The sequence below is a fragment of the Polypterus senegalus genome, chromosome 15 (genome assembly GCF_016835505.1).
Source record: "Polypterus senegalus isolate Bchr_013 chromosome 15, ASM1683550v1, whole genome shotgun sequence".
Taxonomy (NCBI): domain Eukaryota; kingdom Metazoa; phylum Chordata; class Cladistia; order Polypteriformes; family Polypteridae; genus Polypterus; species Polypterus senegalus.
Window position 1 is genome coordinate 76,385,573 of NC_053168.1, and position 26,394 is coordinate 76,411,966.

At 38.4% G+C, this 26,394-nt stretch overlaps 1 long non-coding RNA gene across 1 annotated transcript in view; it reads right to left on the reverse strand.

Moving 5' to 3' along the window:
- LOC120516146 overlaps positions 1-13,328 on the reverse strand; it is a 29,390-nt gene extending 16,062 nt beyond the window's left edge. The window contains exon 1 of the long non-coding RNA XR_005630796.1: positions 13,097-13,328. This is a non-coding gene — a long non-coding RNA (uncharacterized LOC120516146). The remainder of the gene's footprint in view (positions 1-13,096) is intronic.
- Between the last annotated feature and the right edge of the window lie 13,066 nt (positions 13,329-26,394).

Here is a 26,394-nt window from a genome sequence, read left to right on the forward strand (position 1 = left end):
AGCGGGTATTCTGCTAGTCTATACTAATAAAAGGCAAAGCCCTCACTCACTCACTCACTCACTCACTCACTGACTCACTGACTCATCACTAATTCTCCAACTTCCCGTGTGGGTGGAAGGCTGAAATTTGGCAGGTTCATTCCTTACAGCTTCCTTACAAAAGTTGGGCAGGTTTTATATTGAAATTCTACGCGTAATGGTCATAACTGGAAGCAGTTTTCTCCATTTACTGTATGGAGATGAGCTTCAACGCGTGGGAGGAGTTTCGTGTGACATCATCACGCCTCCCACGAAATCACGCAGTAAATAGAAAACCAGGAAGACCTCAAAAAAGCGCTCAAGAAAACATGCATTATATAATTGAGAAGGCAGCGAAACAATAAGAAGCGAGCGAGTGACATATACAACCATATTCATGAGTTCTGCTACTTGGAAACAAAGCACGATGTAAACCTACACTTTAAATTAAGTTCATAGACAGGCTGCCGCTGGCGTTTGTAATTTAGTGCCTGCCCATATAAGGCCGTCCGTCAGCGGCAATCAATAGCAAACTGCCACGGGTAAATATTCACGGATGAAGGACTGTGCTTATGGAGAGGAAGATGAGATGGTCAGGGTGGTGTTTGACACAAACTCAGCGAAACTGCGAGAAAGTTTTAAGTGCCAGGACTAAGGTAACATTAAATACAGCCATGGACATAGCACGAGATGGCACCAGCACAACTGGGAACCTTCGATGCAAGTACACCGAGTGGCTCACGTGAACTGATGCAGTGCACAGATAAAAAGCAACAGTTCCAAAGAGCGCTGAACAAAAACCGAATTACACAATTGAAAAGGCAGCAAAAAATATGAAGCGTCTGATAAGCATGCATATATAAATGCAGCTACTATGGAAACAAAGCACACAGTGGAAAAAGTCAATGTCCCGCTAAAGGAAGACAGTGTAAAAAAAATGCAGTGTGTCAGGTCTCAGATAAAGAAGAAGACGAGCTGTTTATTGATGCAGTAAGAAACGAATCGATGAATGAAACCTGTCATCTTTACAACGATTGACAAACACGGAATGTAACTTGAACACAACACATCCTACAAATCTGAACCTGATTGAAAGAAATAATGATAATCAAATCCTTGATGACAGCAACACTCAGTAACACTCACAAAACAAATACTGTATATTGACAGTCATGTTACGTTATTTTTAAAATGTTCCCTTTTCTTTTTCTACCTTTTTAACACACTACTTCTCGCTGATACGCGGGTATATATATATGTATATATATATATCCCGCTCTACATACTCGAATAATGGATACTTTATTCGCCATCAATGATTGTTTTGGTAAAGCCATACTCAGTGTATTCATTAGATGAACGGTAAAAAAGTAAGAGCGAGGGAGGATGACTCATTGAGGCATGCAGGCTGTAGTGCTGGCGTCAACTCTATCTGAATTGCGCGATCACATTTGAAAAATATATCTTTTCAAGTTCTATTTAGTCCATATGTGTCAAACTCAAGGCGCGGGCCACATCCGCCCGGTGTAATTATATCTGGCCCGAGATCATTTTATATACTGTATTATTGTTATTAAAGCCCGGGTATATGAAGCGCTGGTAACACAATAAACTACAGATCCCATAATGCAGCGCTTCAGCTGCCTTGCCGAACACTTACCGCTTACTACAGTTATTGCGCACTGAGTTTGCATGGCGCTTTGGTGACTTTGAGGAACAAAAAAAGTCCGTCTACATGCGGCTCGAACCTTGTGCATGTTTGGTAGCACATATCTGTGTGAGAAGCTCTTCTCAGTGATAAAGACTAACAAAACAGCACACAGGAGTAGCCTCACTGATGAGCACCTGCAATCCATCCTGAGAATCTCCACAACACAGAACCTCACACCAAACAGAAACAAACTTGTGGCCAAAAAAGATGCCAGGCGTCCAGCTCTAAAATGACATATGAGCAAAGACAACTGAATGATTTGATTTGTTATTGCACGTAAGAGCGAGTCAACGTTTTAACAAACAGCGTATTGCACTGATACGAAATAGCTGTGTGTGTATATATGTGTATATGTATAGATATGTATATATATATATGTTTATGTGTGTGTGTGTAATATATATATATATATATATATATATATATATATATATATATATGACAACAACACTCATCACTCACAACAGTGACAAAACAATTACATTGACAATCAGGTTACGTTATTTTCAAAATGTTTCCTTTTCTTTTCATTGCTTCTTTAACACACTACTTCTCCGCTGCGAAGCGCGGGTATTTTGCTAGTTATAAATAATGCACTGCAAATCCAAGTGAAAAATAAACCGTTTTCCAATATTAATTATGGAACTGTTTTCCCCCACGTTAGCAGCTCGTATTCCATTATAATAATTAGCACAATACTCCTACCAGCAAAGTCCAGAAGTCATTATTAGCTCTTCTGAGACATGTGTGTTCCATGCTATTATATTCTTTGCACTATTTTTTTTTTTATTTTTACTTTGCTTCTTCAGCTTATGAGATTTTTGTTTCAAATATATCCTGCTTTCATGCGTTTTCCATTTTGGTTTGTCTATCAGGGAACCTTTTATTAGACAGTTGTTTCATTTGGTGATGTATTACTGTTAGTCTGTGGGAGACAGGCAAGTAATAATTTTATTGTTTCCTGTACATATGACAATAAATCTGCATTTGACCTTGTTATACAGACATTTTTAAAAGTTGTGAGGGTGTGCACTTCCACCATATGACTTGATAATTTGTTCCATATTTTTATAACCCTTTATGTATCAAAGTAAGTTGTGCTTTCCATGAATACACATTTTCTTTATTTCTGCCAGTGTCCTCAAGTAAAGTCAGAATTTTATTCAAATAAATTGCTATTAACATCCATCATCTATTCATCGATGCATTTTCAGAACATGCTTTGGTTGAGTCTGTCTCAGTAGCTCTGGTTGCAAGACAGGAAACAAAAGTGGAAGAATTAGTAGTCTTTCACAAGGAGCACTCACACATACTGTACCTCTAGGATCACTTTGTAGAGTTGTGAAATAACCCATCACATTCATATTGTGGATTTGGTATGAAACTGAAAAATGTGGAGAAAACCAAATTTGAACTTGAGAGAAATTCCTAGCAACTATTTTGCCTGACAATAGATGTCAAAGTAAGTAAGTAAAGTAAAATGCAATTGGAGGTTGAGCTGGAAAACTGAAGTTACATCTTTGGACCTGCAAGACAGTGTTTTGAGACCCAAGGTGTTCGAAGATAATGAGAAAGGAAAAATATAAGCCAAGAATTGTAGTGAAGTGGAAACCAGGCCAGGACCAAAATTTTCAAATGACCAGGCAAGCAAAACAAGAATCAGAAGTCAAAAGCAGAAAGTACGTGCAAGTAAATAGCTAATATCAAGACGATAGTAACCCATACCCCAATAAAGGGGGGCCCGCTACGGGTGGAAACAAAAAAAACACGGTGAAAAAAAGTTAAAAATTGGGGCCCTAAAAGGGAAGAAAAAAAGGTTGTAAAAAAACCCCGGGGGGTTTTTTCCCCGGGGGGTTTCAGGTCTCAGATAAAGAAGAAGACGAGCTGTTTATTGATGCAGTAAGAAACGAATCGATGAATGAAACCTGTCATCTTTACAACGATTGACAAACACGGAATGTAACTTGAACACAACACATCCTACAAATACGAACCTGATTGAAAGAAATAATGATAATCAAATCCTTGATGACAGCAACACTCAGTAACACTCACAAAACAAATACTGTATATTGACAGTCATGTTACGCTATTTTTAAAATGTTCCCTTTTCTTTTTCTACCTTTTTTAACACACTACTCTCCGCTGCGATACGCGGGTATATATATATGTATATACATATATCCCGCTCTACATACTCGAATAATGGATACTTTATTCGCCATCAATGATTGTTTTGGTAAAGCCATACTCAGTGTATTCATTAGATGAACGATAAAAAAGTAAGAGCGACGGGAGGATGACTCATTGAGGCATGCAGGCTGTAGTCTTGGCGTCAACTCTATCTGAATTGCGCGATCACATTTGAAAAAATATATCTTTTCAAGTTCTATTTAGTCCATATGTGTCAAACTCAAGGTCAAGGGCCACATCCGCCCGTGTAATTATATCCGCATGCGAGATCATTTTATATACTGTATTATTGTTATTAAAGCCGGTATATGAAGCGCTGGTAACACAATAAACTACAGATCCCATAATGCAGCGCTTCAGCTGCCTTGCCAACACTTACCGCTTACTACAGTTATTGCGCACTGAGTTTGCACGGCGCTTTGGTGACTTTGAAGAACAAAAAAAGTCCGTCTACATGCGGCTCGAACCTTGTGCATGTTTGGTAGCACATATCTGTGTGAGAAGCTCTTCTCAGTGATAAAGACTAACAAAACAGCACACAGGAGTCGCCTCACTGATGAGCACCTGCAATCCATCCTGAGAATCTCCACAACACAGAACCTCACAGCAAACAGAAACGAACTTGTGGCCAAAAAAAGATGCCAGGCGTCCAGCTCTAAAATGACATATGAGCAAAGACAACTGAATGATTTGATTTGTTATTGCACGTAAGAGCGGGGAGTCAACTGCTTTAACAAACAGCGTATTGCACTGATACGTAAATAGTTGTGTGTGTTGCCCGCCGGGCTGGAGCCCGCCGGGACGCTTAGGGAGGACGTGGAGGAGGGCTTGTGCCTCCTCCAGACCGCAGGGGCGCCCGTCCTGGTTCTGTTGGGGCCACGGGTTGAGGGCATGGAAGCCCTTCCCTGTAGGGGCCCGTGGTCACGCCAGGCGGCGCCCAATGCCGGGTTTATCCCGGCGGTTGCCGGTTGGGGCTGGAGCCCGCCGGACGCTTGGAGGACCGGAGGAGGGCGAGTGCCTCCTCCAGACGGAGTGAGGCGTCCGTCCTGGTTAGGCAGGCCTCGGTACAGGGCTTTGAAGCCCAGCCTGTAGGGACCCGTGCCACGCCAGGCGGCGCCCGGTGCCTAATTATCCCGGGAGCCCGCACTTCCGCCACACCAGGAAGTGCCGGGGAAGACTTGTGTGGCACCCGGAGAGCTGCCAGGAAGACAGCCGACACTTCCGCCACGCTTAGGGCGTGGCTAGAGGCAGAAGCACCTGGGGCTCATCCGGGGCATTATTTAAGGGGCCGCCTCCCTCCAGTGATTGGTGGAAGTCGGGAGGAAGAAGGACTGAGCTGGAGAGTGAGGACAGGAGGCGGCCAGGAAGGCACAAGAGACTGTGGGCCCTGGACTTTGGGGGAATCGGTGCAGAAGGCACTGTGTATATATGTAGATATGTATATGTATATATATATATATGTTTATATATGTGTATATGTTTGTGTGTATATATATATATATGTATATTTGTGTGTATATATGTGTGTGTATGTATGTATATATGTGTATATGTATAGATATGTATATATATATATGTTTATGTGTGTGTGTGTATATATATATATATATATATATATATATATATATATATATATATATATATGACAACAACACTCATCACTCACAACAGTGACAAAACAATTACATTGACAATCAGGTTACGTTATTTTCAAAATGTTTCCTTTTCTTTTCATTGCTTCTTTAACACACTACTTCTCCATGAAGCTGGTATTTTACTAGTTATAAATAATGCACTGCAAATCCAAGTGAAAAATAAACCGTTTTCCAATATTAATTATGGAACTGTTTTCCCCCACGTTAGCAGCTCGTATTCCATTATAATAATTAGCACAATACTCCTACCAGCAAAGTCCAGAAGTCATTATTAGCTCTTCTGAGACATGTGTGTTCCATGCTATTATATTCTTTGCACTATTTTTTTTTATTTTTACTTTGCTTCTTCAGCTTATGAGATTTTTGTTTCAAATATATCCTGCTTTCATGCGTTTTCCATTTTGGTTTGTCTATCAGGGAACCTTTTATTAGACAGTTGTTTCATTTGGTGATGTATTACTGTTAGTCTGTGGGAGACAGGCAAGTAATAATTTTATTGTTTCCTGTACATATGACAATAAATCTGCATTTGACCTTGTTATACAGACATTTTTAAAAGTTGTGAGGGTGTGCACTTCCACCATATGACTTGATAATTTGTTCCATATTTTTATAACCCTTTATGTATCAAAGTAAGTTGTGCTTTCCATGAATACACATTTTCTTTATTTCTGCCAGTGTCCTCAAGTAAAGTCAGAATTTTATTCAAATAAATTGCTATTAACATCCATCATCTATTCATCGATGCATTTTCAGAACATGCTTTGGTTGAGTCTGTCTCAGTAGCTCTGGTTGCAAGACAGGAAACAAAAGTGGAAGAATTAGTAGTCTTTCACAAGGAGCACTCACACATACTGTACCTCTAGGATCACTTTGTAGAGTTGTGAAATAACCCATCACATTCATATTGTGGATTTGGTATGAAACTGAAAAATGTGGAGAAAACCAAATTTGAACTTGAGAGAAATTCCTAGCAACTATTTTGCCTGACAATAGATGTCAAAGTAAGTAAGTAAAGTAAAATGCAATTGGAGGTTGAGCTGGAAAACTGAAGTTACATCTTTGGACCTGCAAGACAGTGTTTTGAGACCCAAGGTGTTCGAAGATAATGAGAAAGGAAAAATATAAGCCAAGAATTGTAGTGAAGTGGAAACCAGGCCAGGACCAAAATTTTCAAATGACCAGGCAAGCAAAACAAGAATCAGAAGTCAAAAGCAGAAAGACAAAACAAAAATGGACTGTGCACTACTTGTTAAATAAGCTAACTATCAAGACGTTTATCCAGTCTCAAAAACCTCAAACAGTTTCTACACAAGAAAAAAACATAAAATATGTATATTTTTAGCCACAGCAATGGCAAGCACTTCACCAGCCTGCTTTTAAAGTTACAGATTAGTGTCTTTTTGACACTTTTTTAAGTATCCCTGGGTTGTGCTGTTGAGATTATTGAACCCAAAGAAGGCTGCAGAAAACCTCACTTTTACTCCATATCCAGGTTAAGGGTGCCAGTGACAAGATAGGCAGATCAGGCTGCCCCATCCTCATTTACTCTAAATATTCTGCTTCTAATATACAAGAAAGGCAGACTGAAGATTGGTCTTTCAAACAGTGAAACACTTTGGGAAGGAATTTTTATAAAGTACTAAACATCACATGGGAAGTACAGGAAGAACTGTATACTATGTCTTCGGAATTAACTTGCAATACTCTTAATGGCTCCATTATAACAGTAAAACATCCCATTAACGAAGTCTTCTTGACAAACGGATCTGTTACTGATCTTTGTGTTTGCTGATAGTGGATTTGGACAATGTAAAGCAAGTGTCACACTAATTATTTATTCCTACTAATCTCAATGTGATTTTCCTCAGATCTTTGTCAATTCATTTCCAGACTACTGTGTGAATTGTAAATGTTTTATACTGTACTATTACTTTTATACTGTAATTACCTCATTACAATAATTAGGTTACTTTCTAGTGGTACACCTCTGGTACATTTGTACTTCTACAAATTTCTACTTGAAGACAAGTATGGGTGCTTTACACAATATATTCTAAAAAAAAAAGTTAATGAATTACCTCAGAAGATTACACCATGCAGAATTAATAACAGATCAATGCAAAAGGAGTTTTCTAGAGTAACAAGGCAATCCAAAAAGATAAGTCTCAATACACAAATTCCAAAAATTGTCAAAAGACACACCACATAGAGAAAACATCCAGAAAAAATCCATTATTAGAAAAGAAGCAATAAACACCAGACAACTCAATGCCGCAAGGGGACTGTGGGTTTTATTCCTCTTTTTTAGCAAAATTTGTTTATTGTGATGAGCAAGTGACCCCCCCACCCCCCAAAAGGGATAGAACAGAACAAACATAGATAAGCAGAAAGTACCTAATGCATAAAACTTATCAGAAACACAAAATAATGCATATAATTAACACAAGTAACACTATTAATATAAGTAAAAGAATCAGAAATGATAAAAGCATGTCAAATAGGAATTTGGACACCATCCAGTGGAGGAAACCTGGCAGAAATTAAACATCTATTGATTTGTAAACCCCAAATTGGTCAAACCATTCAGTTATTCAACTTGAAATCTTTTATCAAGCACATCTGTCTTGTTTAAAATTGTCCAAGATGTTTCCAGGGCAAAATCCAACCTGCAAACGTAGCAATCAAGTTCCACATGTTTCGGGCCTGCACCAAATTAACATCATTCTGAACCAAACTTTTTAAATGCCTATCAGACAGCCTTGGAGTCACAATCAGTCCTAATCCATTGACAGTTGTGTTTGCTGTACTCCCAGCTTAAAGAACTTAAGGTGGAGAAGGACAAACAAACTGTTCACTATTAGCACGCAGACTTATCTTGCTCAATTGGAAGGATCCTAGCCCATCTCTTTTAAGTCAGTGGGTAACTGATGTTATATACTATTTGAAATTGTAAAAAATCTAATTCTCATTTAGAGGGTCTGTTCAATACTTTTTTAAAGCCTGGCAGGATCTAATCAATAAGGTTTTAGAATAAGCATTTATACTGGGGAGAAGGACTTATTTCCTTCTTTACTACTTTCAAAGTTTTACTGTGGCTGTTGGTCTTCCTCTCTTTCTCATGGGTCGGGGTTGAATTTTTGCATTTAGTTCTGTTAAGTTTGACTTGATTGTATGAAACATTACATGCTTTTAATAAATTCAATAAAAGATAAAAAAGACCACTCAGTGTAATGAAATACTAGGAAGTTTTTTTCAATTGAATATATCAAGAAGTGACCTGGAAAGGTTGAAAGGTTTATCAAGGCATTGAATGCTGATAGAATCAAAAGAGGTATCATAAATAATAACTAGCCAATGTGAAAATGTTTAACATAGGTTGTAATAAACTCAGCCCAGAATATGAGAGAAGGACATCAGTAGAGAATTGTAGCAAGAGTGTCAGAAGCCTAAAAAAAACAAATAAAGCCTAAGCCAAAATGTTAAATGTAAATCTCAGTCGTTCTCTGTATTTTTTGATATACTTTTAATAGTTTTATTAAGTGTTTCCATGTCTGTGATGCATACACTCAGGGCTGGCTCTAGGCATAGGCCAAGTAAGGCACCAAAATGTCATTTCATATGCAATTGTGAGGGGGCCTATCTCCAATGAGGACCTGACTAGGCAATTTCATGTGTGATTGCAGGGCCGATGATCTCCATGGGGGATCCCCAATACGTGTATCTAAAAGATGGACTCTCTTTTTAATATATCTTTTTGAGCATTTGCAAACAGTTCTGTCTAGGGGAGCATTGTACGCTTGAGTCTACTCTGCCTACACAACCACTGGTATAATGACAGTTTTATGTAATTTTACTTTTAAATTTCACATATGATTATTTTGAGTGGGGCAGAGTAAAGGGGTAGCCTGCAATGATTCTGGCCTTCAGTTTTTTATTTAATTATTATTGGTTATTATTATTTAAAAGTATTTAAAACTGTTCACCTTTTCAAACATATTCTATCCATTCTGCAAGTCCCCGACTCTCCAACTTCTCACTTATTACTTCTCAATGTTATCATATACTTGGTTTTACTTTTTATTAATTTTAAGGCCTGTTTGTTTTGATGCTGTGTCCAAGGAGTCACCATGAAAGGGCTTCATTTGCAAAAAAAAAAAACAGTTTCTAGTAATATTCTTAAAAGAATGCTTACTTAGTACTTATAGATGATGTTTCCACTACTGCTGTTACATTACCTTTGGCAATTCAAGTGTTATGTTATGAATTGCGTGAGCAGCTGACCTTAATTTTCATGAAATGTTCTCATGTAGATTGGTAAGGGAAATGATTATAGTCTTCAGTTCTAAGCATAATTAGGGTCATGACCCAAATGCAAGAAACAGTATTTGCCTTTATTATTATCAAATGAAATTTTGTCTAGGAAAATGCATTTAAAAATACCCTTCTTTTAATGGAAAATTACATTTTCTGATTTAGTTTTTGAGCTGAGCAGTTCAAAACAGTAGTGCAGATTTTAGAGTTTTGGAAACTTTAAACAATGCTTTCCAGTGAGTGAACTGCAACTACATTCTAATATCCCGCAACAAAATTCTGAACCTAGTGATACAATAAAATATAACATTTTTTCAGAGAAGGCTTTCTCAGCGTATTAAGGTTTCATATTTAAAACCAGCTACTTTACCTGTTGAAGACAGATAATAGAATAAATGTAAAAATATTTGATTGTAAGTATGTGTACCTTTAGCAATCTTCCTATGCCTTTCCTCAGTATACAAGTGTGTCTGAACCGCTTTTCTTCAGTGCTTCCACTCTCCATCATATTTCCGCAAAGCCTGCTTCTCAGACTCTGTCATTTCAAGGCAGTTTGCTTGCTTCCTGTCCACTTTTTGACTGCCACCAGTGGTAGACAGGCCTCCCATTACCTGCTATGAAGACATAATTTGCTTTCTTGTGAGCACTTCCCATGAAGGTGACTCACAGAGTTCCTCCTACACCATCCTTTGGTATCCTTGTGTGTATAAACCTGTCTTGCCCGCTGCTTCCACTGTTGATTGCATTTCAGTAAAACTTGCTTTTTAGACTCTGTCATTTCAAGGCACCTTAGTTGCCTCTTGATTGCTTCTTTCTGGCAAATAGCAATGGTAGACAGTCCCTCATTACCTGCTATAAAAACATCATTCATATTCTTGAGGATACGTATCATCTTTGAAGGTGACTAGGGATACATCTCATTAGTACTGAGCAACCCGATCATTCGGTACATTATTCACTTTGTTGTCATTGAAATGTTTCATTTGAACTGCTTTTTTGTGAAAATAAAAGTTAGCACAATTGGAAATTGAATGTCATACACTCTTATATACAGTATGCGCAATCATCTATGAGTCACCAAAGCCAAACTGGCCAATCAGATTGCTTGGAGAGACCAGGCATACACTTACACAAAGATATTAGCATTTTATTACAAAGTAAATTTTAATCCAAAAAAGAAATAAATCCTGATTTAATGCATTTAGCTGTAGTATACTTTATTTTCATGTACTGAGTTGTAAAATGCTGAATCTTTAAAATTGTTTACTGTCAATACAGAAAAAACTAACATTAATAATACAGACCTGGGGGTGTATTATATATATGTGAAGATTCTGTTAGTATCTGATTCCTGGTAGCAAGGAAGTCAATTTAATTTTGATGGAATCAAAAAGAGTTATGTTGATTTTGGGAGGCAGAAAATAGAAGAGTCGTTGCCCTAACTTGTACCAGATATTCCTCAGGTGATTTCATTCATTTGGCTTTCTACCCATAAAATCCTTATTCAGACTCTGCTCAAATCTCTAAAATATGTTTCATGCTTTTACCCAGGGATGTGCAGTCAGGGGAGGCTAATAATGACAATATAAAATATATTTGTCCACTGGTCTGTGCTATAAATTTGTTTTCTGTATGATTCCAATAATTGTGATCATTTTTATAGTCAACATCTCTGAATTTGCACAATTCCTGTTTAAATACAGGGGAGAAATGTGAGGTGCGGCAGCAACGAGCCTCAACTCACCTCACACTGACCAATATAATGTTTGTAGACACGTTTATCATACACCCTGACTTTCCACAGTCTGGCTAATATCTTTAATGAATGTGTGTGACATATTTAGTCTTGCTGATTGAAGATAAAACTGCAGTGAAAAGGCAGAAGGTGAGGCAGACAGTACCGTGGCACACTGAAGGAGGCGTATGTGTGCCCAACAGATGCTCATTGCTGCTGTTCTTCTACACAGAGGCTCTCAGTGCCAATAAGTCAGCGATATCAGAAAGTGAAGTGCACTGCAGCAGCCCATTTATTTTTATTTTTTGTTCCAAAAATGCAAAAATGGAAGATTAAGACTTTTAAAACTAAAGGAAAATAAGGAGGGATTTTATAAGAAAGTGACGGAGATTTTCGTCGAGAAGGGTAACCGCATGGACTTCATTTACAAATAAAAGGTAAGACCATAAACAGTTCTTAATTTAATAAAAACTGGGATCAGACTAAGAAAAAAAATCCAATATTTAAAAACTAAATTTTGACCTTAAATAAAATATTATTTTTTTCTTTTTATCCTTTTGTTGAACAGTCTGTATTAAAATTGATTAAATCATCAGAATTCAAAGCTTTTAAAAACAACTAAATATTTCAATTAAGGTTAAAATTGAAATCCCTTTTTTTTTTGTACACCCCTCTATACTTTCATTTGTATTGAATGAGTATGAATTGTGGAATTGCAAATATAAATTTAGAAGACATGGAGGGTGCGGAGCAAATGCACTCTCTCCACTCTCTCTCTCGCCGCTATAAATGTATCGTTCTTTCTTAGCCAAGATATGTATCTTACCTATGTGTGTGTAAAGAATGCTGATGAGATATGAAACATAACCAGCAGTCAATGTGCATGCTGCCAACTGAATAGTGAATAAACTACTCTTTTGGGATTATATATTTGTAAATCTGACTCTGAAGGCCTCAGTGCCTCACCAGCCATGAACCTCACCACACGTCACTGCTTTCACCTACTACTCTGTATGATGATCCTGTTTCAGGAGTGATATGTAAAATATAAGATTAGAAAAGACCAACAATAAATGATACCTTTATCCACAAACACACATACATCATTTTACTCACATTATGAATTCAATGACATGCCTCTAGAATTTAAATGATACTGACGTTGTTTTATTAAAAGAACAGAATGTGAATATACACTAAACAGTAAATTAAACATTGCAACATTGTGGAAATAGCCGAAGCCGGCAGAGAAATGGATGCAATAATCAAAATGAATTAAAATGTGTAATGAAGGTGAACTGTTTTCAGCTCAATGTACAGAAGAAAAAGTCTTACTAATTCCAAATTGAAGAATGAATCAATTCAATCTGGACCAGAAATGACCTGGTAAATGCAGAAAATTACTTCTGCCTAGATGAAATCCATGCTGATGACTGTTGTACAGTAATAAAAGCCTGGCATGCTCCTTACCTTTGTAATTCATAATCCTTTAGACGTGGTTGAATGTACAAGTTATGGGTGGCAAAGTTTCGTCCCTAATGTTGTCTTCTTCTCTGTTTTCTTCTCTCCTTTTAAGCTGCCACTTCCTGTTTTAAAATTGGATAAGGTGGAAATTCTGGTAACTTATAGCAATTTGTTTAGGAGACGATCTACCACAATAAGGGCACCTTTGCCCTAAAGATATATGCCTGAATTATCTGACTGTAAATGACCTTTCACAATATAGACATTAATGACAGGACAAGAACTTCACAGGCAAACATAATACAGTATGTGGCACCACAACTATAAACAGTTGCTCACTGACAGCACATGTTTTCAGTTTTTTGATGAAGTTACCAATGTGTGAGTCACTTATGAATCATCACATCTACTCATCCTAATTTTGCATCTGCTTTGGAGAGTTTAGGGTTGTGGGGAGTGAAGCCTCTGTGAACAGCCATCAGAGCTCACTCTCACACACACTCCAGAATTCAGAGAGTTTCACCAATCTATTCTGTATGCTTCTGTGATGTATAAGAAGAAAAAACAGAATATCTGGAGTAAAAACATGAAGACGTGCATGAGGCAAGACTTTATATCCTTAGAAAATTGTACATTAACCCCAAGTTTATGAATGCTTAATGACTTACTGGCACATACTGTATAGTGGCACAAAATAGATTTATGACAGCACCCGGTCAGAAAACACTATGATGTTCAATTTCTAGCTTTATAATGTGTTGCTCAACTCAGTTTACTTTCTGTAGACATGCCTGTTCAAAAGATATTCTCTTTTTAATATGTACCTTAAAACATGCTTTGATTTACTTATAAATATAATGATGTTTTTCCTTAAGTAGCTTTCAGAGACAGTGCTTACTTCAAAAAGTGTTGCACAAAATAGAAACTGTTTTGTAATTTAGTGTCATCATTGACTCCAAACACGCTGTTAAGAAAAACTGGACTGAATATTGATTAGAATGCAACAAAGATATACTTATGCACTCTTTAAAAAGATCAGGCAAAAAAACAGTAACTGGTAATATGAATATCGAAATACAAATATCAAAAGACCAAATTCAACAAAACAAAAGCAAAAGCCAAATTGATCAATAAAAAAGTTTTAATAGTCGTTTCCTTAATTTCAGATGTCTTCTTTTTAAATAGCAAAAATCAGATGTCTTGCCAAGGCTGTCACCATTTTTTATAAACACAGCCTATTGCTGTCACGTCACACTACAATGGGTGCCATTTATGTAAGCAATATGGCAGGAATTATGAAAATAAAAATCAGTACACACAGGTTAGCCAAACCAAATAATGAGGGGATGATTTGGTGGAAACATTAGCAAAATAAATAACAAATAATGGTCTCCTGAACTGGATAATCAAATTTCTTCTTTGTCAGCCAACACGCTGAGTTGTTTCTGATACTTCTCCTGCCAAATCTGAACTGTTGCACTTTTAAAAAATACTAGATTTTTTTTTTTTTTTGCTAAACATGTTTATTTTACTTGGTGACCATTCGATGATTTGTTACTTTAAGCACTACAACATATTGTTCACAGATTAGCAGACCTGAGAGTATAATTGCAAATTTTCTTTAAGGTTCATTGATTTGAACATTTTTGGTATAGCACAGGTTAGGTTGGTCTGGCTGTTAGACTAACCAATTACAAAACTTTGTAAATACTAGAAATTTATTTTGTAATCACTGCATCTCAATGGAAACAAAGCTTGGATCATAACTATGCCAAGAGCACAAACAAAGAATGAAACTCATAAGGATTTAATAAAAGGTCTCCTTGTGGCATGCTGTCCATAATTTGCTGTAAACACTGTTAAGAACTCAGAATACAATCATGGCCAAAAGTTTTGAGAATGACACAAGTATTGGTTTTCACAAAGTTTTATGCTTCAGTGTTTTTAGATCTTTTTGTCAGATTTTTCTATGGTATACTGAAGTATAATTGCAAGCATTTTATAAGTTTCAAACACTTTTATTGAAAATTACATTAAGTTTATGAAAAGAGTCATTATTTGCAGTGTTGGTCCTTCTTTTTCAAGACCTCTGCAATTTGCCATGGCATGCTATCAATCAACTTCTGGGCCGAATCCTGACTGATGGCAGCCCATTCTTGCATAGTTAATTCTTGGAGTTTGTCAGAATTTATGGGTTTGATTTATGGATTTGATTGACCACAAGTTCTCAATATGATTAAAGTCTGGGGAGTTACCTGGGCATGGACCCAAAATTTCGATGTGTTGTTCCCCAAACCACTGTAATAAGTGGAGACCAGAAACGTGGAAAGGTATGGGGCAGCCACCCGTTTATTACGATTTCCCGGCTGCAAAAGTCTTTGAGGCATTGCAAGAGTTCATTACAACAACAGAGTCCAAAACAGAACTGCCTGCCTAAGCAAAGGCAGTGAGCTTTATAGCACAGAGGGCGGAAATGATGTCGTCCTCTGGGCCGGAACTGGAAGTGACATCATCCTTGGGGCCGGAACCGGAAGTGGCCTCATTCTTGGGGCCGGAACCGGAAGTGATGTGTCCTTCCTGGAAATGGCTGCTCCTGGTGGGATTTCCCGGGTAAGACCTGCAGAGAACTCAGAAAGAGCGTCAGTGCACCCCGCCCCCCCCGGGCAGATGTATAAACAGTATTTTCTAAGCCCTTCGGCTGCTTCCCATGCACACGTGTGTGACACCACTTAGTTATCACTTTTGCCTTATGGCATGATAGTCCATTATGCTGGAAAAGGCATTGTTTGTCACCAAACTGTTCTTGGATGGTTGGGAGATGTTGCTCTCGGAGGATGTTTTGATTCAAGACAATTTTACAACGCATTATTATTATTAGCAAGAAATAGAAAAAGGGAGCTTTCAACCCTAACTTTGTTGCTTCCTCTTGAGGTTTTGCCCCAGTCTTCTCTCACAATTCTACCACATGCTGATCTTTAGTGACTAGATCAGAATGACATTCCAAATGACTATGTGAGTATGAATGCACACTGGGTGAACTGGCAGGGTTAATCCCCACTGATACACTCTCGAACTCTGTAAACCTCATCACAGCAAAGCAGTTGTAGAAAATTAATTAATGTATATGGTAACAGTATTTGTTTTCATCTATACAGTTGGATCTATGGAATGTTTAAATGGACCAGGCTGCTGATTTAGTCACCACCATTCACTTACTATGTAAGTCCGAGAAGCTGTAAACTATATATATTGTGATAAGAATGAATGCCAGACACCCATATAATATACCCTGGCTGCAAAAGATTGAGATTTAGAACAGAGTTGTTCACAAGACTGTGTCCAAAATAGAACTGATTAACTGGAAGCAAGATGGCGGCTTTAAAGTCCCATAGAGGAAGTGACATTATCAGGGCCCCCAGAACCGTAAGTGATGTCATCCATAGCATTGTTAACCAGAAGTGATGTTGTCGGGACCGGAAGTGATGTCATTGAATGCCAAAAAGTCCCCACACTCCCAGGAAAATGATGTCATTGAGGACACCAGAACTTCACAGGATTTCCTGGGAATGGTCTGCAAAGACCTGAGAAAGACAGTGAGCACACCTTGCCACCCCCTGGTCTGTTGTGGTATTACCAGTACTCAGGCCCTTTAGCTGCCTCCTACTCGCACATGTATGACAATATGTGCCAGTGATTGAACTTGTGTAATTCATTAAGATGGATTTAAAATGAAAAATATATATTGATATGCAATATAGGCTGTGATAAGTAGTCCATTGCGTTGTGCAGGTTTTTAACTAAATTTTCGTGTCCTGAGAGTGTGCAGGCTCAGAACAGGTGCAGATGTGTGCATGACGGTGCTGCTCCGGGGTTGATTGCAGTGCTTGTCTGATCGAGTGGGTCAGTCAGGTGCTGTATTCAGACTCGGAGTGGGCAGAGGGTCATGTCTGCACGCAATCAGGCTGCATAAAAAGAGCCTGAACTAAAGGGGAAAGGGAGAGTCATTAGAAGGAAAAGACAAAGGAGAGAACAGAGGTTAAAGAAGGAGCGAGAGGCAGAAGAAGGTGAGCCCATGTTAAAGTAGGACAGAGGCAGGTGGTTGTGGTTAAGCCTCAGGCACAGAAGCCTGGGGCTGAAGAAGGAGCGCTCCTAATGAACTATGCTGGAGAGTAAGAGTGGCCTATTATATGGTATCTCTCATGGACAACAAGGGGCTGGCAAAGAGAGATGGGTGTGCAGCTTGGTGCAGCGCCCCATGGATGTGACAGGCCTGGCAATGAGGACACAAGTCAAGAATTAAAGGTTGACGGCATCCATTGGTGGGCGGTCCGAACAGGATAAGTGAAGGAGACACCAGGCTTTAGAGGGAAGCTTTGTGAAATGTGATTTAAAAGGAAAAGGACTGTCTCTGGATTTTAACCTCATTTTATAGATTGTTTATTTGGACTGTTATGACCTCTACAGATTTCACTAATTTTATGGCTAATTTAATTATTGTTTAGAATAAGAAGAATTTTGTTACACTGCACTTTAATTTGGACAATCTTTGGATTTGATTGATTTTAATCAAAGCACTTGACACTTTGTGCACCCACCCCTTGCTGCATGAGTGTGTCCTCATTTGCCTGGCTCATTTCAGTTCAGGACTATCGACGGTTCGGGTTCAAGAGGCTCACAAATACAATAGGGAGCATGGAGCTGACCTGGGGCCTCATGTATAAATGGTGCACACGCACAGAAATGTTGCATAAGAACATTTCCATGTTCAAATCGCGATGTATAAAACCTACACTTGGCATAAAGCCACACACTTTTCCACGGTAACTCATACCCTGTCGGTTTTGCACGCTGGCGGCACTCAGCGTCAAAGCAGTGCTACTGTTCCTGTGTGGTTACCCTTTATTTCTTAAAACCACATTTCTGACGCGGCTTTATAAATACACTGAAACTAACTCCATATTGTTTATTAGTGTAATGCATCTGATTGTAGATTACCTGTAACAATATAATGGCCCAGGGAATAGCCATAGTATTCCAAATACCATAACTGCTTTAGCATTGTTACTCTCACTGCACCATCTTCTTCTTCTTCTTTTTCTTCTTGCAGCTGCTCCCTTTAAGGGTTGCCACAGCAGATCATCTTTTTCCATATTACTCTCACTGCACCACTCGGAGTATTTATATCACTGTATCTGAGTGGGGAATCACAGCAGCTGCTGATTGGAAAGAGACTTATCGGTATACAGCATCAAGGACATGCTGCCAAAGCCACAGCAAAATGTTTCAAAGGCTTTCCTGTACAGACTTTGCGGTTTAGTTGCAGGTTAGTACATTTGAAAGAGACAGTACTGCTGCAATAAATTAATTCATCGAAGGTCGTGCATGGCGCAGCAGCATCTTGTGTGAGACATGAACAATCACTGAACCATCGTGTTCCCTTTTTTAATAACATGCTTTCATTCCAATCAATATGAAAATGGTATCACGTATACATCTCAGTATTTTAATTATTCAGAGAGCTGTAATATCACAAATGTAATGGATTCTGTGTCCTGTCAGAGAAAGAGAAAGAACGGAAGCACGTAGTGATTCACACACATACAGCACATTGAAGATCAAATACAAAACAAAGCATTTAACATGCTACTTTAGTTACGATAGAATTTGAAAAACTAGTAAATTAAATGAATTTAAGATGAAGTTTATGATGTTCTACTTTAATGACAAAATAAACTATGTAATTAAAGTGGAAATTTTGAGATTAAAGTTGACCTTTCGTGGTTTTTTTCCCACTGTGTGCCTATTTTTTTTGTCTGTACTATAATAAGCTTAGACAGTGGGCTACAACTCGCCTTTTAAGGGTGACTTTGATATGCGACTTCTTTTTTATTTTGGCACTGTGTGACTTTGTGAACTTGAGCTTTCGAATTTCTCCAACAGGCTATGTCACTCGATCAACTTACTTTTGTTGATTATACCACTGTTTAAATCAACAAATAGTATGTTTTTCCTTTGCCTCCACTTGGTATTCGCTGAAATTCTTATATTTTCCCCCATGCTTATATTGATTTGCATATTCAAAGAGGCGTAATTCTGGGAGGAAGTGGGGCAGGACAACACGCGCATGCATGAGCGGTACTTTTCACGCTGACCAGGATTTATGGAGTGGATGAACGCAGAAGTTGGAGTACGCACAGATTCCTGCATCTGGATTTTTCTGTGCGTAAGCACATTTCGGCTTTTGTGCTTACGTCATGTTATAGTGCAAGTTCTACGCACGACGTTATGCATGAGGCCCCTGGACTATCACATATGCTTGTTTTTTTCAAAACAGAAAAGTAAAAAAATAATGAGAAATTTGTTATAAAAGCAAGTTTATAGTAAGTTTAAAAAGTTCTAATTAATAATATTGGAAAATACTGCAGATGAAATGCATATTAGATAAGAAATGTTTAAAATGCACTGCTAATTTTCATGAGCAGTAAATGCACTCAAGATATAATCATTTGTAGGAAATTCATTAATCCTTTCAAAGCTAATTTGCACTTCAATACAATGGTACATAATAGTAGCCGTGGTAATTCCAGGTACAAGGCAGATATTCTCTCTCAATTACTAAGCCTTCCTTTTGATTTTAAAAATTGCCTCATTTTAAACTCTGAAATCCATGCAGTCTGCAAATCGTTGCTTATCTTGAAAAGAAACACACATTTTCTTTAGGTAAATAATTACAATTATTTTTGGCCAATAAAAAGTGTCATTTTGCTTGACTTCTCACTACATTCATAATGGCTAACACAGTACAACGCTGTAGTAGCTTAGACTAAAAAATTAAAGATACTTTCAATCTAATTCCTTCTTCTGGATGAACACCAACTAAATTGTTTTCCACAAAGTAAATATTTTGCTTGTGTCTGATATTTGTCACATTGTGCCCTCCATACATTTTATTTAGCCCACACACTGCTGCACTTGAGGTAAAACTATTTTAAGTGTTAAACTGCAAGAAAGCACAGAGCCTGATTAGTGTAAAGGCACAATAAACAGTGAAATTATGCAAAAACAACAAACGAAACAGAAAATAGAAAAAATAATAATAATAATACATTTTATTTATATAGAGCCTTTCCCGTGCTCAAGGCCCTTCACAGAGTTTAAGAAAGAATGGCAGGGTATACAGTATATAGCATTGTACTAAACCACATAAATAAATTAAGAACAGTAAGATAGTAAATTCAGAGAAAAAAAGCCTAACAGACAACATAATTGATGGTCTAGCACACACACAGGTTACATGAGCATCTTGACAGAGAGGTAAGCTGAAAGAAGGGTAGTAAAGTCAGGTAGAGCTAAAAGCCTCCCTGAACAGATGAATTTTGAATTGTTTTTTAAAAGAATTAATGGAGTCAGCTGATCTAATTAATTTTGGTAGGTCATTCCAGAGTCTGGGTGCAATACAGCTGAAGGCCCTGTCACCCATTAGTGTGGGGTACAACAAGATTGGCAGAATCAGAGGACCTTAGTGGGCGGACAGGCACATAGTGATGGAGAAGTTCACTGATGTAGTTTGGCTCAAGGTCATTTAAAGCTTTATAGGTTAATAGTAGAATTTTATATTTGATTCTGTAAGACACAGGGAGCCAGTGAAGGCGAAGCAGGATTGGTGTGATGTGTTCGCTGCTGCTGGTTCGAGTAAGAACTCTTGCATCCGAGTTTTGAATAAGCTGGAGCTGTGATATAAGATTAGAAGAGGAACCTGCCAGTAGGGAATTGTAATAATCTATGCGGGATGTGATAAAAGCATTGACACGTTTCTCAGCGTTAGAAAAGGAGAGGAAGGAGCGAACATGTGATATGTTACAGAGGTGAAAGTAAGAAAGTTTCTTCATGTGATTTATGTGGGCGGAATAGGAAAGGGAGGAAACAAAAATTACAAGATTCTTTGCAGTAGAGGCAGGTCTGATGAGATCACCGCCAAGATGGACTGGGAAGGAGCTCATTTTATTAAGTTGCACTTTAGTCCCAATTTGCAGGAGTTCACTTTTGTTGCAATTTAATTTTAAAGAGTTCTGTTCCATCCTGGTTTTAATTTCACTGAGGCAAATTGTGATCTGAGAAAGCTCTGATAAATTTACACTTTTAACATTGAAATAGAGTTGAGTATCGTCTGCATAAAAATGATAACCCAGTCCAAAGCTACAAATAATATGGCCAAGGGGAAGCATGTAAATACAGAATAGAAGAGGGCCGAGGACAGAGCCCTGTGGAACTCCTTGTGTGACTGGCACTGAGCTGGATCTGCTGTTGCCAAGACTAACAAACTCTTGTCTATCAGTCAGATAGGACTTGAACTACTGGAGGGCAGTGGCAGAGATACCCAGCATGTTCTCCATTCTGGACAGTAGAATGTCATGTCTGACAGTGTCAAATGCTGCACTGAGGTCTAACAGAATAATATGCTGGTTTGTCCAGAGTCTGCTGCCATAAGCAAACCATTGGTTACCTGTAGCAGAGCAGTTTCACAGCTGTGCTATGCTATGAAACAAGACTGAAATGGTTCCATTAAATTATTAGAGGTTAAGTAGCTGGTGAGTTGGGAAGCTACGACACGCTCAAGAACTTTTGACAGAAAGGTAAGTGGGAAATAGGCCGAAAGTTGTTAAGATTGTCAGCATTAAGACCAGACTTTTTTCACACTGGGGTTACAGAAGCAATTGTAAAAGTGGGAGGCACAAAGCCATTGTCAAGGGATGAGTTTATTATTGTTGCAACAGTCTGGATTATGGCATGAAGGCAGGATTTAAGTAATGTGGTGGGGATGGGGTCCAGTACCCAAGTAGTCAGCCTCATCTTGCAAAGCAGGTCATTAACAAAAGTAGATGTGACTGGTGAGAACTTAGAGAAGGAGCTGGATGGAGTGGGAAAACAGGGAAAGATATAAACAGATGATGTATTTATGTTAGTAGAATTATTTAGATCTTTAATTTTGTTACGGGAAAAAGTGGAGGAATTTTTCACAGAGTTCAGTAGAAGAAGTAGTTGGGCCAGATGCAGGTTGGAGTAGTTTATTAACTACAGAGAACAAAACCCTTGGGTTATCATGGCCACTTTCTGTTATTCTGCCATAATGGGTGTTCCTGGCTGCAGTTAGTGCTTCTCTGTAAGCTCTTTAGTGGTCAGAGAAAGCCTGGATGTGCACGGTGAGGCCAGACTTACGTGACATTCTCTCAAGGCGTCGGCCAGCTGCTTTCATAGATCACAATTCTGAGTTGAATGCTTAAAAGAAACCTCCTTATGTTTTAAAGGAATTGTTTTATCTAATGCTAATTGAAGGACTGCGTTATAGTGGTCAACAAGACTATCTAGTGTTGATGGAATAGGTGAAGGCAGTTAAAGATCAGAAATGGATCCAAAAAAGATAGAGGGACAGATATTTTTAAGGTTTCTGTAAGAAATTTGTCGTTTACAGGTATGAGGAGGGAGAGGTAATGAGACAGTGAAAAGCACTGCTTTATGGTCAGAGAGTCCCAAATCAGTGCTGTAAATGTTGGCAACAGATAGTCCAGAAGTGCAGATCAGATCCAATATATGACCACCAGAGTGGGTGGGAAAATCAACATGTTGTGTCAAGTCAAAACAGTCCAGTAAGGATAGGAATTCATTTCTCAGTTTAGATGTGGGAATGTCAATATTAATGTTAAAATCACCAAGAAGAAAAGGAACAATGAGTAAGACAGGACCTGATACCATTAATAGTTTAAGAGCCAGACACCCAAAAGACAATGGACAATCAATTGGGATTCTTTTGATGTTTAAATTCACTCTGACAATTACTGCAAGTCCTCTGCCTTGTCTTGAGCTACGAGGCTCTGTGAGGAAAGTGTAACCAGGTGGTATTGCCTCAAAGAGAAACGTAAATTCATTCGGTTTTTGCCAAGTCTCCGTTAAGCACAGCATATCAAGTGTGGTGTCAATGATGAATTCTGACAGCACCAATGCTTTGCCATTAAGACATCTTGAATTAAACAATGCAATATTAGTTGATGAGACTTCTTTTTGCACAGAGCCTTGACCGGAATTTATTTTCACATAGGCCTACTGTAAATTTGCCACACTGACACTTCTATTTCCAGGGCCATTAGTAGGACAGCGTATTCCTGAGCAAATGCTGCCTGTGATTTTTTCATTTGCAGTCCGGCAGTGGCGGTGACCTGACCCACGATGTACATATTTCGGGTACCACAAAATACTGGTGTCTTTTAGGATATTCCAGTCAGACCATTTGCTCTGGACAAACTGTTTACTATGAAGGAGTTTGTCACGAGAGTATTTTAGCATGATACTGAGCAATATTTATCTGATAGCAGTGGAGAAGCAGCACAGCGGAGCAGGTGAGATGGGCGGGTGTGGTGGTAGTGATGAGTGGCGATAGCAAAACAGCAGAAAGCATAGCAGGAGGAGGTAGCAGGATTTGGAGGTTCCAACATACAGCCACAAACAAGTAATGCTGGGTATTACAGACGTGATCACCCCAGAGCCACAAGCCAGGTGGGTGTGAATATCAGATCAGTTCTTAGTCATAAAGCACAATAAAATGAATCGAGGGCAGACCAGCATAGCAACTATAATCAAGGAGACAGATCATCCCAGGCTCCTAGATCACCAGGTACAAAGAAATGTTTGTAGGTCTCGTCCTGTGATCCACAGATTCAGTTGTTCTCAGTCAAGGAAAAGTCTGTAAAAGTATAAAGACTGTAAAAATTAATCCAAATCCATACAATTCAAGTCAGCCGCATCCACAAACTTATACGTACAATAAAGAAATAAAACAAGTGTAAAAAAAGCACAGGATTAAGGCGAATTTTACCGTGTGTGCCAGTGTCCCCTCCTCAGTCAAGTCGTCAATAAAGTGCAACATAAAATATATAACACTTTTTTTTTTTTTTCCAGAAACTCCTGTTGTGTAAAGTTAAAAACAAGGCAGAATGATGGATCTAAATTTAAAATATTTCCTTTCTTTTAAGAATCCTTTTTCCTCCATGTAGTCTGCTACAACGATCGAGTTTGCCACCTTCAGAAGTGCTAATCATTTTGCAGTGCTTTCTAAAGACTTCCGTTCTTTTTTCAAATACTTTTTCAAGTTCACAACTAGAATTGTGACTTTGTAGTAGGGTGGTTTGGTTATCAATATGATACTTAGAGATATGCATACCAAGTTGGTCTAAAGGGAAAGGCCAAACAGAATACAGTGGTACCTTGGTATACTTCCTTAATCCATTCCAGATCCTTGGACTTATACCAAACAGGACTTATACCAAACAATTTTTTCCCATAAGAAATAATGGGAAAATGATTAATTCGTTCCCATGAAAAAAAATCCTATTGTTATTGGCATATTATACATTGATGGGGTTGTATAAAATAATTTAAACACTGCTTAATACTAAAATACATAAATACAAAAGCAATTAGATGAAATAAATGAAAATGACTTGTCCGATAACAATGAGTTTAATTTTACTGCACAACAAAGGAGAGCGTTACAGCCCTTAAAGGAGCCACTTCAGGCGATTGTGTAGCACTGCCGTTGTTCTTCTTCTGGCAGTCTTCAATGCAAATCCCTAAAGCAGATTCCATCCAGACTACTGCCTTATTACATCCACTTACAACTCGTTTTGCACCCTGGTTAAAAGGACACTGCGGCCGTAGATCTTATATTCCTTTCCTACTTTTTAAATAAAAAGAATCGTAGCCTTCAACAAATCCAAAATGTTTACCTTTTCGGAATCATTAACATCTTCCGTTTGCACTTGGGCACGGCCCCTGAAGCAGTAGCAGATCGTTTTGGAGCCATAATGAAGGGCTTGACTATGCACAAAGATAAACACAAAAGAGCACAAAAGTTAACTCTTTACACAGCGAAACACGTTGATGCTGAATGAGCGAGACGAGACTTCCTGGTTAACACCACATTCAGCACACAGGAACTTAACTGCGTGCTCTGATTGGTTAGCTTCTCAGTCAGGAGAACTTAACTGCGTGCTCTGATTGGTTAGCTTCTCAGTCATCCGCCAATAGCGTCCCTTGTATGAAATCAACTGGGCAAACCAACTGCGGAAGCATGTACAGGAAGTAAAAAGACACATTGTCCACAGAACCTTGAAGCAGCGAAAAATCTGCGTTATATATTTAGTTATGCTTTCATATAAAATCCACGATAGAGTGAAGCTGCGAAAGTCGAAGCGCGATATAGTGAGGGATTACTGTACAGGTTAAAACTTTTTTTTTTTTTTGAAGGCGCTACGCCCGGTATACCACACGTGTTGTTCTAGCACACGAGTCGTATTCCAAACAAAGGTTGCATACCAAGCAAAATATTTCGCCTCTAAACAGGACGTATACCAACTTGGACTTATTCCAAAGCAGACGTATACCGAGGTACCACTGTACTTCCTAACTGACCCTCATGATCATTTTAGATTTAATAAAAGGCAACCTTGCCCAGAAACAGGAATATTAGCACACACTCCTGGAGTCAGGTTTGGAAGTGGTGGTCACTGGCAAGTGTCTTGTAGCTAAGTAGCTGAAAAAGAAATGTGGACTGACCAAAAGGTAAGGATTGATAGCCCCATGCAATGGCAGCTGGGTGTCAGACAAGAGTAAGACAAAGCAATGGCTTTTGGAATGTGACATTTTGCAGCATTGTCTCTGGAACTTGACCTCTCAATCCAGGGTTTTCGCTCTCCTACTCAGGAGTTGCCCAGTACAAAATGTTTGGTGCAGGTGTGGGGATAATCACAAGACCCTCAAATGGGATTTGTTCAAGTCGATGAGAGGAGCACCTCAATGCAACTTCAAACTGGATACAGGAAATTTTTGACAGCAGCAAACAACAGTTTTTGGCATATTTAAAGACATTGGATTTAGTGCTTGAAATGGTACTATCTACCGATCCTGAATTCATAGTAAAGGATGTAAGTATTCACACAGGGAATGATACATGTCTTCCTGATCTGTTGCAAGTCTGGGCAGTTAACTGTTATTGTACTTCTCTGCTTATTATGGATTGTTCCTGACAAACACCATGATCTAACACAAGGATACGCATAGTTGTACCGTAAAAGATCAAAAGAACAGCGATTGGTTCTGAGGCGATTTGTTCTGGGCTCAAACAGAACAAGACTTGCCACTGTTTCTTGTAAGAATTAAATGAGCCAAACAATATCCCCAGAAAGGGATAAGACAAACTTCTAATTTTTCTTTAAGATTGAAGTTAGTTATTGTTGGATTAAAGAGTCCGAATT